We start from the raw sequence: 19,144 nt of genomic DNA, 5'->3' as shown, positions 1-19,144 counted from the left end.
AATGAATGCAATGATGCACTATCACCGGGGAAGGGTAGAGTTGTGGAAAAAATGGTTAAATGCCGCTGAGCATGAGGAATAATTTGTTGATTTTATATGCATTGCATCTAGGACGGAATAATAATGATAAAAATTAAAACCTAGTAGCACGAAGATCACTTCGGTGCTAGGTGTTGCAGCGAAGCACAAAGCGGTTAGAAAGAAAAGCATGAAAGAGATGTTTTACACTTGCACGCTGCTGGTTTTTAAAATGTTTGAGCACTAGGCATCCACCTCTTTGCATGATCATTTAGAGGAAATTAAAAGTATCAGAGTCAGCTCCTGGACATGCATAGCAATTGTTTTCAGTAGGCCTTTGACCCACCGTTGAGAGCGTGAGGTTCCTATGCTGTAGGCTAGTCGTGGGATCATAAAGGGGAAGTCAAGTAAGGACAATGGTACATTTCTGGATACGTTTATTTGGTACCTTGAGCGACGTTTGTGCGAAATGTCTAAATGTTGAGTGGCGCATCGAGGGGCCAATCCCCAAGGTGTAGGAGAGTCACAGAGGGTTGACGGCATTCAGCCGTAGGAGAAACCCCATGTGTATGTGATTCGAGCCTTTTGGCTATGTGAAAGGGACTCCCTCTGAGGAGCAATATTGGGTTAGGATCAATTGGACTACAACGTATTACAAACGCAATGTTTAGGAAGGCAGAGATTTTGATAGACGCTCCTGGCCGCGAGGCCGAGGGGTTGTCTTGCGTATAGTGACGAGGTCCGGCTAGTGCATGAGCCAGTGCCGGCCCGTTTTTAGGTCCATCAGCAGGTACATTCCGCCTCATGAGAGAGGGGAATCCAGCAGTGCACCACAGCCTAGACACTCACAAAGGTCAGATACCTTGTTGACAGGTTGACGTACATTGGCTACTCTGCAAAGCATTATGCTTACATGACAAAAGTGATGGAGATCAAAGAACCAGGTACATATGCTGAAGCAGTGAAAGATGAGAGCTGGTGTGCAGCTATGGATGAAGAAATGAATGCCTTGGCTAAAAATAAGACATGGGATCTTGTGCCACTGCTTGAAGGGAAAAAGACCATTGGCTGCAAATGGGTCTACAAGATCAAATGCAAGTCGGATGGCAGTGTGGAAAGGTACAAAGCCAGGGTGGTTGCTAAGGGGTATGCCCAATAGTATGGACTTGATTATGAGGAAACATTTAGCCCTGTTGCCAAGATGGCAACCATACGCATTGTGATTGCTTTGGCTGCTGCTAAAGGCTGGAATTGCAGCAGATGGATGTTAAGAATGCATTTCTTAATGGTGACTTAGCAGAGGATGTTTATATGCTTCAGCCTAAAGGGTATGTTCACCCTGATTTTCAGCATTATGTATGTAAGCTGAAAAAAGCATTGTATGGGCTAAAGCAAGCTCTGAGAGCCTGGCATGCAAGGATCAGTAATTACTTTTACAGAGCTTGGGATTTGTTGTTGGTAGGGCTGATCATAGTCTGTTTACGAAAAAGACAGACAAAGGCTTGGTAGTGCTGGTTATCTATGTTGATGACCTGATAATCACAGGTGATGATGATTTGGAGATATAGCATGTTATGCAGATGCTAAAATCTAAATTTGACATGAAAGATCTAGGTGAATTGAAATACTTTTTGGGTATTGAGGTGATCAAGGCTGAAAATGGTTTATGGCTGATGCAAAAACATTATGCCATGAAAATGGTTTATGGCTGATTGTAAACCATTGGATACACCTCTTGATCAGAATGTCAAGCTAGACATTAGCATTGGAGCTGAAATTCAGGATGTGACTATGTACAGGCAGATGGTTGGAAGTGTGATCTACTTGACCATCACTAGCCTCGACTTGAGTTATGTAGTTGGGCTCATAAGTCAATTTATGCAGAAGCCCAGGAAGCCACATTTGGATGCTGTTAGGCAGATTATGAGATATGTTAAGTCCACTGTAGATTATGGGCTATTCTATGTGAGAGATAAGCCCTTGAAACTGGTTGGATACACAGATGCGGATTGGGCAAGATGGTCATATGATTGCAGATCTACAAGTGGTTATGCTTTTGGCTTTGGAAGTGGCATGATCAAGTGGAGCAGCAAGAAGCAACCAACGGTTGCATTGTCTAGTACTAAGGCAGAGTACAGGGGTGCTGCATTGGCAGCATGCGAGATTTCATAGCTGCTCAAGCTTATAGCTGACTTGGATATTCAGGTGAATGCTCCACTGACCTTATTATGTGACAATCTCAGTAGTGTACTCCTTGCAACAAATCCAGTATACCATGCCAAGACAAAACACATAGAGGTACACTACCACTTCATCAGAGAGATGGTTCTTGTAGGGAGAGTTGACCTCATACATGTGAAGACTGATCAGCAGGTTGCATATATCTTTACCAAGTCTTTGGGTAAAGATAAGTTCAGTGTTTTCTGACAACTACTTGGTGTGCAGATGCTGTCTTGAGGTTGAGGGCGAGTGTTAAGACTTCAAGCTCATTTACTTAGGTTGTGTGTACTTGACACCTGACATGTCCAGTTGTACCACTGACATTAAATAAGCCAGTGGTCTTAGACCCAGTGTGAATGGTCCTACGGACCTTAGTACTATTGTATACACTTATGTTATGTTAGTAGTCTATAAAATAATGGAAGATGATGAACGACCTGAAGGTCAGGTTGCTGCTTCATTACATTGTCTCTCTCCCTCTCTCTTCCAATAAGACAAAGGGTAGAACGAGTGATCGATCCTTACCCTTTACATCCAAAAGAGATATAAGATGTGTGAATGGAGTGTTGTACACACATGCTAGGCCTCTCAATGCACAATGCACAATCTATTCCTATACACGACACTATAAGGCTCCCTGGCCTTTCTTCTCATACCATATGGCAACACAGGGTGGGATGCACTATTGCACCATCAATTGCACACAAGGCATACAACCTTTGCACAAGTGGCACTAAGGATTTCATCAATGGGTGTGAGAAACTTAGTTTCTCTCTTGTACCTATCAAAAAAGTGTGAGACTAAGGGGGCCTTGAGTGTGATTGATTTTCCTTTCATCGACTGAGAGGTGAGGATTGAGGGACATTATGCCAATTGGCAGTCAAGTATGTTTTCTTTTTTCTATTCACACACTGAATGGGCCTCCGCTATTACTACACACACATCACTCTATTCGGCACACTACACTATAAGGCTCTTTGGCCTTTCTTCTTGCACCTATGCCAGATGGGTTGGGGCGCACTGATGCACCATCAACTGTGCTCGCTGGCATACTCTTTTGAACCATCCCTCTTATTGATTTCTAAATTGGGTTTGAGATATGGGTTCCAATCATTCTCCTTGAGTGATGTGAGCTATGGGGTGAGCGACTGATCTATCATTCCAACATAAGTGACTGTTGAGATTGAGTGTCGTATTCTTTGCCATCAATGGCTTATTGATTTTTCATCAACAACACTATCTCCTTGGGTACTTCAATATGGTCCCTATCATGCCAGAAGCGTGTTGTGGCAAGCCACTCTTGGTACCGCTTATGGATGACTTCGACTCCCGGTGCATATCGACGATGTTGTATATCAACCAACTAAATGGGCCAAGTGTTTCTAACCTTATCTCTTGCATTCATTTATGTGTATGTCATGTTTTAAGTGTGGGGATGTAAGGATATGGGTCATGGTCAAGTATTAGGCCTTTGTTGATTAGTCAACTTGATTTGTTCACACCTTAAGTGTAGGGATGCGTCCCTGCACATCTCATTTCCATACATTCATGAACATCCTGCTAATTGATCCTTACAAGATCTCCTATTTTCTTTATGCCCTGCTAGGGTCCTTCCCTACCCATCTGGCTTATTTTACCTTGTTCCTGCATCTTCCCTTGCCCTTTTGGTTGTATTATTTTGTTCTTCCTCCATGAGAATATACTTTCTTTCACCGAAATTGGAATCTAACCCTCTAACCCTATTGATAGCTTTTCCTTTTTATGGCCCTCGATTCCGAGCAACGGTTCATGAGTTGTTAACTTTTGAAGAATTTTACACGATTAGGATGTGTTTCCACATGCAAACATACATTTTTCATGCTGGAACTATTGTTTGATGTGATAATCTTGATCTTCCCTTTTTCTTAGACACTTTTCCTTTGGACATGCCATCTTTTCGATGCACGGATTGGACAATATTTATTTTTGTATATTTGTGAGTTTATGTGTACACATTTTTTCTATTTTTTTCATGTGAACATGCCTTTCATCCACTAGAATCACGTTCTAACATGACAACCCTGTCATCCACCATTCATTGGATATTTTTCCTTTTTGTTGCCCTTTGTTCCACCTTCTTTCGGATTGTTTGGAATTAATTTCTGTTTGGATTTTCGTGGGTGTTTTTATCGTTTTTTCCATGCGAACCATCTCTTTTGTCCTCGGAATCATGTGTGGACTACATAGCTCTATCCAACTTGTCAACCCAAATATTTTTCCTTCTGTTGCATTCTATTCTGACTTTTTAATATTTTATTATTAATATCCAATTACGTTTTCAAGTTATATTTTTCTATTTTTTCCATGAAAATGGGTTCTATTCTCATCAAAACTACATTATGATCTGACAGCATGTTTGACACCTCATTCCAGACATTTTTTCTTCTTTTTACCTTTCGTTTCGAAATTTTCAAATTTAATTTTTGTGTGATTTTTTGTTGCTGATTTTTCATATTTTTTCATGTAAACCCCTAATTGCTGTTGAACACACAGACGCATTATCCGTGCCATTCCTCCAATTGCACTGCCTAGTTTTTCTTTTTATGGTGGATCTTACATTGCTATCGTCCCTAATGATCGTGACATGTGTGATCATTTCTTAACTTCTTACAATAAGAGGTCTGGCTTTGTTCGTAACACTGTTATCCTCGTGACGTCTAAGAGCTTGGGCCAAGCCCTTTCTTTACCCTATCATGGGAAATCTTTTCCTTCTACCTATCAAATTTTCTCAAATGAGGATATTTTGAAGCTTTTGCAGAAGCAGATCACATATGTCTTGGATCTTGAGCAGGTCATTACTACTTCGGGAGTTACTGTGTCCAAGATTTTTAACCCTTTCTGGAAACAATTGTGCTTGTTCCTTTAGGATAGGTTCATGCATGTCAAAACCCCTTCTTATTATCTTTCAAAGGAAATTTTTACAACTTTTTGCATGGTATTGAAGGGTATCACTATTGATTAGAGTTCATATCTCCTCACTAAAATGGATCAACATTTTATCTGAGTCATGAGGGGTAATGTGACTAATGTCACTTTTGGTTCCTACCTCTACGTTTTCTTGACGTATACTACCCTTGCAAAGGACATTCCCTCACTACTTATTGATCCTCTAGTGGTCCCTCCTCCTACTAAAGATCCTGATGTCATCATTGTGAATACTGATCCTCATTCTTTGGTCATTGAGAGGAAATGTCTTAAGCGAGTGGCTAAATTAGTACCAATTTCCACTCCTTCAGTTCCAGTTCTTGTCCAATCTTATAGTAAACTGCCTACTTTCCTTACAATGCCCAATATTTTCAAAGCACATTGAGATGGTACTCTAGATATTTCCATTCCTTATGTGCAACGTCTGGTGATAGGAGATGCAATTTCATTTCTGTGCAAAGATATTCAAAGCTCTATATTGAAGTCTCACTTACTGCTTATATTCAGCAACTCTATTCTTCTTTTTATGAGGAGGTATAGCAGTCCAAGAAGGAGTTGAATAAGGCTAATATTGAGCTAGCCTCTACTACTACTACAAAAAAAAATGACCTCTATACACAGATGGACCAATAGACGAAGGTCATTGATGCCTAGAAAGAAGAGATGTCTACTCTGCAAGCTTAGTTGGCATAGACCAAATCTAAAGTGGTTACTATGATTGGGGAGAGGGATAGGTTGTTGAAGGAGGCCCAAGAGATGAAAGCTTTGATAGTTGTCCAAATGGAAGAGCTCAAATCAGCAACCACTATCATTGATCAGAATAATACTCAAATTCAACAGCCTAAGGAACAATTGGCTCAGTCTCATTCTACTTCACGAAGTCCTTCTATGCAACCAAGGCCTTCCTTATCCCCTACAAATTTAGTTGTTCCTCATGACACCTAAGAGTCTAGGCAAAGCTCTTTCTTTACCCTACCATGGGCAATTTTTTTCTATTGCCCATCAAATTTTCTCAAATGAGAACATTTTGAAGCTTTCGCAAAAGTAGACCATGGATATCTTGGATCCTAAGCAGGTCATTACTACTTCAGGTGCATTAGTATATCTAAGATTTCTAACATTTTCTGGAAATAGTTGTGCCAATTCCTTTAGGACACGTTCATGCCTACCAAAACCCCTTCTAATTATCTTTCCAAGGAATTTTTTGCAACTTTCCACATGGTGTTGAAGGGTATCACTATTGATTGGAGCTTGTATCTTCTTGATAAAATGGATCGGCATTTTATCCGAGTCATGAGGGGTAATGTGACTAATGTCACATTTGGTTCCTCTACCTTTATGTTTTCTTGACGTATACTACCCCTGCAAAGGACATTCCTTGACTACCTATTGATCCTCTAATAGTCCCTCCTCCTACTGAAGATCATGATGTCATCATTGCGAATTCTAATCCTCCTTCTTTGGTCATTCAGAGGAAATGTCTTGAGCAAGTGGCTATAGCAGTACCAGTTTTCACTCCTACAGTTCTAGTTCATGCCCAATCTTGTAGTTAGTTGCCTACTTTCCTTACAATGCCCAATCATTTCAAAGCACATAGAGATGGTACTCTAGATATTTCCATTCCTTTTGTGCAACGTCTGGTGATAGGAGATGCAAATCCATTTTTGTGCAAAGACATTCAAAGCTCTATTGAACTCTCAATTTTACTGCTTGTATTTAGCAACTCTATTCTTCCTTTTATGAGGAGATACAATAGTCCAAGGAAGAGTTAAACAAGGTTAATAGTGAGCTAGCCTCTACCATAAAAAAATTTTCTAACCTCTGTACACAGATGGAGCAACAAACAAAAATCATTGATGCCTAGAAAGGAGAGATGTCTAGTTTGCAAGCTTTGCTGGCAAATACCAAATCTAAAGTGGTTATTGTGATTGAGAGGAGGGATAGGCTTTTGAAGAAATCCCAAGAGCTGAAAGCTTTGATAGCTATCCAAACAAAAGAGCTCAAATCAGCCAACACTATCATAGACTAGAATAATACTCAAATTCAACAACTTAAGGAACAATTGGCTCAATCCTATTATGCTTCATAGAGTCCTTCTGTGCAACCAATTCCTTCCTTATCCCTTGAAAATTTAGGTTTTCTTCAAAGAAATGTGATATTATATTATTTATTCCAATCAAAGGTGGAAAGGATTCATCCAACAATGGATTTATTATGGACTTGTTTTGAGTAATTCTAAGAATTTATTCCTCTAGATCACTCCTTCTTTATGCACTATCAACAACATAAGCTGGCATTTTATATTAAGCTTTCCACAATGGATTTATCTTCTCTAAAGTATAGTTGGTGTGGATCTTGGTTTTTTGATTTATTGATTGAGGTGGTAAGAATGGTTTTTGAAGATTCAGTGACTCCAAATTCTTTCCTTATGTCTTACATGTACTTGCAAGACGATTTGTTGATCCCAGATGATGAAGATTTGTCTTGGTATGTTGGAGATGTAGTATTGCAAGTTGTTTTATATGTCAGACATTTGGAGTTTCATATAGATCAGATGTTCCAAACATATTCTTCCAAAGTTCATGTGCAAAACACTTACCAACTGAGGATGGATCTCTTAGCTCATCTTTCTAAACAACCTCCATTTAATTTCTCTTTCTTTGATGTTTATCATCATAGATCTATGATAGGATCATCAGTGCCTTGTTTACCTTATTATCAATAGATGGCCCATAGATATGAAGGCTACATTTCTACGTATCAATCTATTCCATAAATTATTCCACACCTTCTTTTTCAACCCCAAGATGCCCCTCAAATCCCTATTTTCACCCATTGTTATTTTATTGAGGATTGTATCTTTTCCCCTCCTCCTTTTTGTCCTTCCCCATCCACAATTGTTCTTTCCACTTTTTGAGCATACTTGTTGACAACCTTTTTAGTTGATTTTCCTAAATTAATAGTAACTTGGTACTCCTTTTATAATTTTTCTTATCCATACCTTCACCCTCTCTTACTTTTTTCTCTTCTATCTCCTACCACTTTTATCCCTCAATCCCCTCAGTTGGTTAGTGGTTAAACAGGCTGTGATCTCAAGATCCCTAGATGACAAGGATGGAGTTTAGCAGATTTCCTAACAGGACCTCAAATAAATTGGCCATTGATTCCAATGGAATGGATAACTGCCAACCAAGCTTTTCATAAATTTATGTACTTTTCTCAAAAGTATTCTCAGTCTTCATATCCTTCAATGAGATTAACTGCACACTTTGCTTGGTATCTTGCCTACATACACCGACATTTGCATAATGCCATCCTGAAGTTGTGTATAAATGTGAATGTGGATATTGATCCCCACCAATTGGATATTTTGTACTTTCATGCCCTTTGCTTACCTAGCTAGTATCTTGTATTGGTGGAGAGGACATGTTGCTTGCAATTTTCTAAAATCCTCCCAAGACTTTTGTAGGTGAATCTATGTCCATGGATCATTCCCAAAACCACCAAGATTTTAAGAGGGATCATCTCCATTGATATCCTTGGATGTATTTTGATAATTTATAATGTCATATCTCTCTTTTGGAGGTGCCATTCAAATGGTTGTTTTGTATTTAGTGTCTGTATTGTGTATATTATTTGTATGATGGGATCATGATTGGATATTCAAATTGTTTGAGATGATACCTTTTTGAAGATTTGTGATGATGATAATGGATGGATGTAGATAAAGAAACTCACATATTCTTTAAGATTTTGTTTAAATTTGGTTTGTTTCAATATATTATTGGGAGAAATCATATGTGTGAGAGAGAGAGAGTGAGAGATAGTCAAATTTCCATGCTAAAAACAATATATCTATGAGTGAAAGATCATGAGAGAGACTATAAAGACTATAAAGACATTAAAGATGAACACTATGTGATTATTTCCATTTGTGTTCTCTTGTTATTTTGATGGTTTCTATGAAGAATATGAAGAATGTATTGAAATTATATTGTGATAAATCCGTGGGAGAATGGTTATATGATGTTTGCATGAAGATTTGACAAGATTGGTGTTGTTTTTCTTCTTATGTTTGGAAGAGATGAATGCAAGTTCAAAGTAGCTCTCAAAGAAGTGAAAAAAGTAGCTACTAAAGACTCAAGTGAAGATTGAAGTGACATTGACACTATTGAGCTATGAAAGGATACTATAGTAGCTCTAGTGACCCTTCATATCAGACATACCTCTTGGGTATCCATGACCAAAGAGGGATTATGGATTGTTATTCTTCATTATTCCAATGTACTATTGAGAGAGAGCATATGTGAGAGAGAGTGTGTGTAAGAGATAGCCGATTTTCTATGAGAAACATTATATCTATGTAAGAGAGATTATGAAGACTTTGGTGACATTAAAAATGAAATCTATGTGATGATTTCCATTCAATGTGGAGCATTCCTTTGTGTCCTCTTGTTCTTTTGATAGATTCGATGAAGAATATGAAGAATGTATTGAAGATTTGTTGAGATAAATCCATGGGAGAATTGTTATATGATATTGCATGAAGATTTGAGAAGATTGGTGTTGTTTTTCTTCTTATGGTTGATTAAATTATGAGGAACATGTTTGTTGATGATATGAGATAGATTTTCTTATAGTAGATTCTACATTTTTCTTGGTGTTTCTCTTGGGGCTCCGATGACAAGCATAGTCTTAATAGTTTTAGATGGACAAGGACAACTCTCAATTGCATCTAGGAGGATACATACGATTTTTTAATTAAGTTTTTTCAAGATTCTTATATCTGGTACTACTCATGCACATAGGCTTACACTTATGGACAAAGATATGATAATTCTTAGTAGATCGAGATATAGATTTTCAAAGGTCCTTGAGCTAGTTTCCTTTACTGATGAGAAGACTTTCAATATTTTAAATGTGCTCCATATAAGAAAAAGAAAGGTGATCCAAGTCCTAAGGTTGAAGATGTCACCCATGAAAAGGACACAAGACTATATGAGAAAGAGAAAAAGACCACGTAAGAGCAAGTAGATAAATGGAGGGAGTATAGAAAGAAGGCGGCAGAAGAAAAGGAAGCAGAGTAGCTACTATCTTTTGAAAAAGTAGTATCTAGTCTTCTTGAAAGGGCTGATCTTGAGGGCTTCAATGTTTGTTGCTTTTTACCTGGTGATATTAACAGAAGATTTGATATGATATTTTTTTACTCTAACTATGTTCAAATCCTTAAGAATAAAATGAGAGAAGTAAATGATTCTATTCTTTTTATTGGGATGAGGTATAATGTACCCAAGTTTGTTTTTACTTACTATATTTTTCTAGCAATAAGCTTTCGTGTTTATACTCACTATCTCCATTTGTTTGCTAGGTGTGTAATGCATGAGATCCCCTTTGATATACAAAAGAAATTGAGGTTCTTGATCTATCTATCTCATACTATATGAGGAGTGAGCCTGATGTAAGTACATTTGAACATTGGTTCAATTCAATTGACTTTGAAACTTTGGAGCCTCCTTCTAATTCCATATAATGAAAAGTAAGTAATTTGATATTCTATTAGATTTTATGAGATTTAATTTTGCTAAATTATTGAAGTATGATTGTTTTCAATTCTCATTATATCCTAATTAGAATAGACTATGTGGACAAGCAATGTTTCCTCTCATCAATTCTTTGAAAGGAAGCCATGGAAATGCTAAGTTGTAAGTTATATAATTCAAGGTCTCCTTAATATTTTGATATATTTTTTTGTAAGCACTCTAAATATTTTGATCTTTTTTGTAATTACTCTAAATTTTTTGATCTTTTTTTTGCAATTACTCTAAATGTTATTGTCTTTTTTGTATAGAGTTGTAAAAAGATTGATTAAAGTGCTAGAGAAAAAGCCTCCCATGTCTTATGATTTATCACAACAATGCAATATAAATAAGTTGTGATAAGGTCTTGATTAATATGATTGGAATATAATTTAAAAAATATTTTATAAACTACCATAAATAAGTTTCATAGTTTTACTTTATATTGTTGGTTGCAGTGTCCTCATCAGGATGATAGTCACTCTTGTGGCTAGAGAGTAATTGCAAATGCCAAAAGATTGGTTAAGTTTATTTATCTCAATGATGATAAACTTGTAAAGGTAATGTGAAAGATAATAAACTTTAAGATAGAGGTTCATTGCAAAATAGTCCATTGATGAAAAAGATATAGTCCATTGTTAAAAATAGCAATGAGCTAAAAATATTTTCTTACAAATGTACGACAGTTTTCAAAGGATTACTATACAAGTGAGCATGTTTGTTTGTAACATGCCCAGGCATGTTTTAGCGGTCGAATATAAGCGACGCTGCCCAGCACTCCCATGAAATGTTACGGAGTTTGTCACCTAGGGTTTCTTGAGTCTGCCTCACAATGAAATGTTGGCGATCGAACCCACTGGGATCGACCTGAGATTCGAGTTCCTAGTGGTCAAGGTCTCTTGACAGCATTTTACGTTGGATCTTGGATAACCTACTTTACACAAAGATACTTAAGCCGAAGTAGACCCATGTCGCATTTGGTTCAAAGAGAATGGGAAATGATAGGGATGCGTCGCTCAACCTCTCTACCCGTAGGGCATAGTCCCATTCTCGTCCCCTAAAACAACATGAATCGGGGTTCTAACCTAACAATTTCTAAGGGTCATGCCTAATGAGAAGCCTCCCAGTTCTCTGGGACCACCCTAACAATTTCTAAGGGTCGGCATTGATAAAACCTAGTGAGAAGCCTCCTAATTCTCTAGGACCACCTTGTCAAGATTGTGGGAGAGAAGGAAGGAGTCTCACTTGTAGCTTTCTTGCTTGCACAATGGGGGAATACACACAAGGGTGGAGGCTAAAAACAGTTTTCCTCTTCTTAGTTTGTGTAAGCCAAAAGAACTCAAGTACAAAGAAATAGAAGAACCCTATATATGGGTCTCAAACCAAACTCAACTAACTAAGGTGGCATACTAACTGAGCCACAAACTAGAGTAGATAAGGATAGCTATCATGTAGCTATTATTCATGGGCGGTGTACCAACCGCGTCTGCAACTGACAAGTCGGTGACATAAATACACAACGGTCACCCTGGCGTATCACGAGTGGAGCTCGATATCTCAACACACCTTGCTGTAGGATGGACCCATCGGGGGTTCCCTCCACCTGCTTCCCTTGATAGGAAATCTTTAGTTATTTAATTAGGTCCTATCACATTTATGTGTGACATTTAAAATTCGCTTCCTTAATTAAACCTCACTACAAGATGTAGGCCTTATACTGACGTTAAAAGCGACGAAAATGTTAATAAAGAAATTTACCCTCGTCGTCGCAAAAAGCGTCGTTATTGGCGACGCCATAGAACAGTCAGTATTAGCATCATTATCAACATCGCTATTTGCATCGGTATCAGCGACGCTGATAAGGATGCTTTGCGACGCTAATAACAACACCAATATCGACGTGTGCAGTAAATTTGTGATGTTAATAGCAATGATAACATGGAAAAAAAAAACTTTGTGGTAGGGCACATATAGCACTTTGTGCTTTATTTGGGCCATACAAAATTGTTTCTGTACTATGTACAATGCTCGCGTAAATATAGACAAAGTGTACTTAAATCATAACACTGATGCATGAAATAAATACATGATCGCATAATGAAAGCGACTGGTACAATCATGGCAAGATATCACTACTACATAGAAAATACACAGATCATGTGACAAAAAAAGAAGGGTTTGTGAGCTCCAAGGATCCAAGGGCGAGCTATAGATCATCGCCATCCGAAAGATCGTCCCGTCGCAAAGGATCATCGAACAAACTCTGCAAAAAAAGAAACTACACATCAATCCACTATAAAATAATGCATTCTAATTAAACATAATAACTATGGACAAGAAAGATGAGTGACTTACAGGGCCGCCACATCCATAAAATTGGTCGATCAATGTAGTGAGACCGTGCCTCTCTGCATATCGAGTCTCAAGGCCAGTCAGATCGCGATTTGTAATGGAGTGCTGCAAAGAAAACAAAATACTAACTGTTAGAAACACGATTGTCAATACAAAGGATATTGCAAAAAAATAAGCAAGCAAAATAAAAGAAAAACTTACAAAGTCCTCCAGATATATCCTGTGGCCGCCACTCCCAAGATGAGGGACCACTCCGGCCTCTAGTCAAACCCTCGCCACCTCGCGTTGTTGCCTCCAACGTCCTAGAGAATCTATAGCCTCCTCCCTGAGTTGATGCCAGTCGTCCACATCTAGCCACTCGTGCTTTGCAGGCCCACTCTTGAGTGCCTTGCGTGTGTCTGATTGTCTGTGTGTCATATATGCACACATGCACTCCATCATCCAGCCCGTAGAAAACCTATCTGCTATGGCTGGTACCGGAAACTCCTCATGTAAGGATGCTAGTATGTAGTCCTTGCTCCCCTCCGGTATGTTTTTCTAATGATCCAAGATGTTTTGCGGAAAAACTTGTTGGGACAACTCTCTCGTGCGAACCATCACCCTCCCCTCACCATTCATGATGATGGCTCCTGACCTATCATCTACAAGGTAGGCATACCCCTTTGGGGTATGCCTAAGATGGGTCCTCTCCCACCTACGACCACCCTCCTGGGCATATCTAGGAGACCCTTGTACATTTGGTGTATCGACCGGGGTAGTATCTATCAGAGTAGCACCCATAGGGGTGCCACCTGCACACAGCTGAGTGAAAGCCGGAGTGATTGGAGTAGAAGTCTCCACAGGTGTGACAAATCCTAGAGGTGATGCAACTCCAACAGAAAGACGAGACGGAGACACCGCGTCTGTGCCTCCATAGCAACCACCTGAGCCACACTCTCTAGAACCACCACGAGAGCGAGGAGTAGCACCTATATCCTGAGCCAACCATGGGCTCACTGCATTCGGATCTCTGTAGCATCCCCCTGAAGCACTCCCTCCATCTGGCCCAAGTCTGGAGTGTCGACCTCGTCTGCTCAAAATTGAAGCATCAGATCGCGCCGAAGTAGATCTAATAGAGTGGCCTGACGATGTCCAAGACAGCTCCTGGTCCGCCATGTCTCTGAATCTTGCCATCTGATTTGGAGACATGTACATGAAGATCTCCTGCAACTCCTCATCACTCATCCCTCGACTCATCCTGATGATCTAAGTATCCATAAAGGTCACCTACACAGACAAAAAATGATGTTAGCATAATCAATTCAAATCATACAAAGCATAGTAATATAAATCTGAAAAAAATGATCTTACTTAAAATGCATATCGTATGTACCCTTATAAGCGATTCATCAATGAATTGAGTAGGTGGATGCTCCAAGTATGAAGTATCCTATGGTCCCATGTCAATCTCCTGACACAACTCGGCATAAACTGGAAGGTCGATAGACATGTCACCATAAAAGGATGAGTCCATCTCGTTCTCAAAGAATTGAACTCTTGTATTACCCAATGTTGGCTCCTCTACATGTTCCAAGCTTTCGGTGGCTTCGATCCCTTGCAATATCGACCCCTCTATTTGCATATTGTCCTCATCTATGCTCGGAACATCACTTTGATTATATACTCTCGCACTTCGAGGAGCTGAATGTATAACATACCACCATCGAGGTTGTTGGGGGTTTGGATAGAAGATTACCTGTTCACAAATACGTAGAAGAGAGATTTAACTATTGTGACATGTACCATGTCGTAATACAATTAAAAAACAAATGAGTTCATGCACCTATTCACAATGGATTGGCAACACAAATGTGTTGCACAAATCCGCCCATTTTTTTTCAAAATCTATTTTGAGAAATCCAGATGGACCTCGTCGAACTGTTGCTCCAACTCCTTCAAGTACCACTTTGAACCACTGCACATCGAATAGTATCATGGAGAAGCTACGGTAATCCACCATAACAATACTTTACAAGTTCCCAAAATACTCCATCTCATCTATAACCGTGTTTGGATCCATTGCTCATTGTCGGCTCTCTTGCTTGAACCTTGCCATGATACCACAGTCTGTTGTGGAGCGCATTTTGTTAATATGATCCACACAGAAATGTCGTTTGTGCGACCACGATGCACTATATATTTTGTACTGTACATTGAAACACTCAAGTAGTTGTTGTATATAAAATATAGATACGACAAACCCTAAATACATCATCACCTTTGGACTACATCCCCTCGAGAATTTCCACTCCTCGGTTGAGACCTCTATCCCTTTGTGAGACGCTGCGGTCAAAGCTCCATGCAACCATCGTGTTGACATAAACTGCGACATCTCCTCCATGCCCTCGGGATATCAAATCAGTCAATGGTGCGTACTATGTCAAAATTTAGATCGTGCTTCATCTTGATCTTGCCTAGCTTGCTAGTACCTCGCGAGCCACGTCTCCATAGAGGCATGGTGCAACATACAAAAGCGATTCACTTTCTCCTCCATTGCAGCATCCATTCTTTTTTCTACCCCATTTTCAACCACCACATCTCCAGTCAGTCTATCATTTTCCTTCAGCAACCATAGCATACTGTTGTCTGGATCCATCATTGGTAGCCATTGTGAAATATGCACTAGCGCCTCACACACCAACCAACCTTCAGCCATGCTACCTTCTGGCCAAGCTCCTTGTCACACAAAGCCTTTCAGGGTTTTCATGAAGCGCTCAAAGAAAAACATCCATTGCATATGGACAGGTCCAGCAATCTCCACTTCAAGATGCACAAGAAGGTGGATTTGTATCGTGGGCATGCTGGTAGGCAGGTATTTCTCAAAGAGACAGACCATCTCCACTACTCCCTGCCTCACGGACTCAATAGAGGACATCTTAATCTCCTTCTGTGAGATCCATTGCACTAATGTCGACAACCTGTAAATTGCCCCGTGTATTTCTGGAGTACGACATCCTGCGATCACGATTGGTACAAACTACCACAAACGAGAAAGCATTATGAACAACGACTACACTCCAAATAGCAAAATATGCAAGCCACTTACAATCCATTCGTAGTACAAACATGATATATCTTATGCCAATCATGGGATTTTAGCCCTGATAATTGGTCGTCTTTAGAAAACGGAGACTTGAGAGAATGCATCATACCCATCGGAGTGTGAATAGACTTGACTATTTGCTTCAAAATGCCATCTTCTTTAGTGGACAAAACCCAAGGAGCACGAGGTAGCTGTAAGCAACCATTAGCACTTGATTGCAGCCAAAGCACCTCCATCTTGCCTACCTCCTTCAAATCCATTCGTGCCCCTATAGTGTCTCTCTTTCCTGTGATGTGATCCCATATCAAGCTGCCCACGTTCTTGAAAATATGCATGGGATCCAACAAGTGGTTGATCTGTAAGTGGGTCCAATATGGAAACTCGTAGAAAATTGAGAGCCGTCGCATTCCGTTTGGATGTAACTCCGTGTGGACCATTTTCAACTCCTACTAGCTTTGGGCATTCATACATGTTGGAGATCGTCCAAGAAAACCTTCCCTGAGCTCATGACCCTCTGGCAAGAAAGCGGCGTGTCCTTGATATACCATCTTCTTCATGGTTCATGACCTTTGAGAGTCTAGCTATGGCCCGCACAATGGACATACATGATAACCTGAGGTAACCAGATCTGTCCCAAGACCTCTATCCAGTGAATACAAACTTGAATGAGCTATGATAGATATTACCAACGATAACATAAGTCTATTTACCTGAGCACTCTCCGAATCCTGGAAAGTCATGCATTGTCCACATGAGAATGGCTCGAATATTGGCGGATCGTCGACCATCGTGCTTGCTCATATCCTGCACGGTGACCCCCTCCTCCCACAAAATCTTAAGCTCATCGACTAATGGACGAAAATATACATCCATATTTTTGACTTTGTAGTGGTCGGGGACGAGTAAGCTAAGGATGAGATGTCCTTTCTTTGTAGAAATCCATGGAGGGATATTGTAGTTGACAAGGACTATAATCTCGTATTCTCCTCGAAACAATATGCAATCGTTGATACATGCATGGATGCTGTTGTAGTCCATGCTAAGCTTTCGTAAAACATGTCGTGCATCATCACGAGACTCAGGTATGGTATTTGCAAGTGGTAATATTGCACACTTAGGAATGCAAGCAGTGCCTTCAGGTGAGATACTCGGCACCCATCATATAATTGTATGGATGCTTCCTCTCTAAGTGGATCAGAAGTCTCGACATCCATGGGAATCAATGCATCGATCATTGCTTCCATCTCAGGCTCCAAGATTGTAGGTAAGTCTCGAAGGCTATCTATCTCCTTTGGTATTGACGGTATAGATTGCGTAGTACCTTCCAAGTGGTGGATTGGCTCAGGCACTCCATCCATCACATGCCCACGAACTCTTCTAATTGGCCGCAAAGGGTGCACTCCTCCTTGGGACGAGACGTCACCTCCCTGGATAGAAAATTTGCCAGCCACACCCAATTTTTTTGTATATGGTATTCAATTAGCTTGCAAGTACAATGCATGATTGATATTAACTTTTCTTACCGTTTTCTCAAAATCCAAGATCTCTTGATCAATGATCTCAGATTGAAACTTGCCGAAGTGTCGTAGGTGTTCTATAGACAATCAACATTTTCGTCTAATTGCCAGCTTACATTGAGAGCAAGGACATGGGACACACTGATTAAGATACGCCTCATGATCTTGAATATTAAGATCTTCATCATTTTCCATTTTGTCTACGTTACGACAAATAATTTATTTTTGTTACCATTCTTTTTTTCCTTCTTAAATTGTTTGAGAAGGGATTTCTTCTCTTGTACCTCAACAAAAATTAGCGTACGTAAAATGTTCACCCACCCACCCACAAATTAACGTATGTCGGAGTGTTTCCTGCCTCGTGGTGTTGCACCAAACCTCACCGGACCTCGACACCACTCTCTCTTTTTTTTAAATCCATTCATTATCTCCTCTCTGTAACGTGTCCACTTGTTCACTTGTAGGACACGTATGAGCAGCCCATTGGGAAGAGAGTCCAGAAAGCCCCGCACCCGGCACTCCCACGGAATGACACGGGGTTTGCGATCTAGGTCTTCCCGAGTCTGCCACGAACCGGAAGCATTCCGGCCATTCCCACTTAGGACCGACCTAAATTGGGGTTTTCCTAGTGGTCAAATTCCTAGAACGGTAGCTAGCGTCGAACCCCATGCGAACTACTTTACGCAAAAACGTCAGATTCATGCTATACTTGGTTCAAGGAGAATGGGAAACGAGAGGGATGCAAGGCTCGACCTCTCTACCCATAAGGCATAGTCCCATTCCGTTCCCCTAAAACAGTATAAATCGGGACTCTAGTATCCTAGATTCTAGGTCATCGTTCTTTGCTGTCAATTTTCTTCGAGAAAAGTTCCCGGCCAACTGGGACCACCCTTCCATAGGACGGACCCATGGTCGCATCCACCGCACTTTCCTTAAGGTTTCTTTAGTTGTCTAATTACCTACCACATTTAGTTTGATACGCAAAAATAGATTTCTTAATTAACCAATTATTCACCGGTTCCTTCACGTAATTTAAGCACTGACATAGAAAAACAATGTCAAACAAGTTCCTTTTCAACAATTGATCTTATTTATCAGTCTTTGGAATACATCATAATAATCCAGCGTGAAGGCTATTCCATAATCTACCCGAAGGCAATCCAAAATCTGCCCGAAGGCAATCCATAATCTGCCCGAAGGCTATCCATAATCCGCCCGAAGGCAATCCAACAATCCTCAGGGATCGATAATCCAAGTTTCCGCCCGTAGACTAGTATGCGGGCCTCGAGATCCAATCCCGTGTCATGTCGGTCTCTTGTGTAGGACGAGGAGGCAAGGGATTTACGACCAGAGCCCCCCTGACACCCAAGCGTCCTCCTGCTCCAAGTAGCACCCATGGAGAGACCTCTCGCGGT

The sequence above is a fragment of the Lygodium microphyllum genome, chromosome 9, assembly GCF_053477565.2.
Source record: "Lygodium microphyllum isolate KBCC chromosome 9, Lygodium_microphyllum_v1.1.10, whole genome shotgun sequence".
NCBI lineage: Eukaryota > Viridiplantae > Streptophyta > Polypodiopsida > Schizaeales > Lygodiaceae > Lygodium > Lygodium microphyllum.
This window is presented reverse-complemented; position numbering follows the sequence as displayed.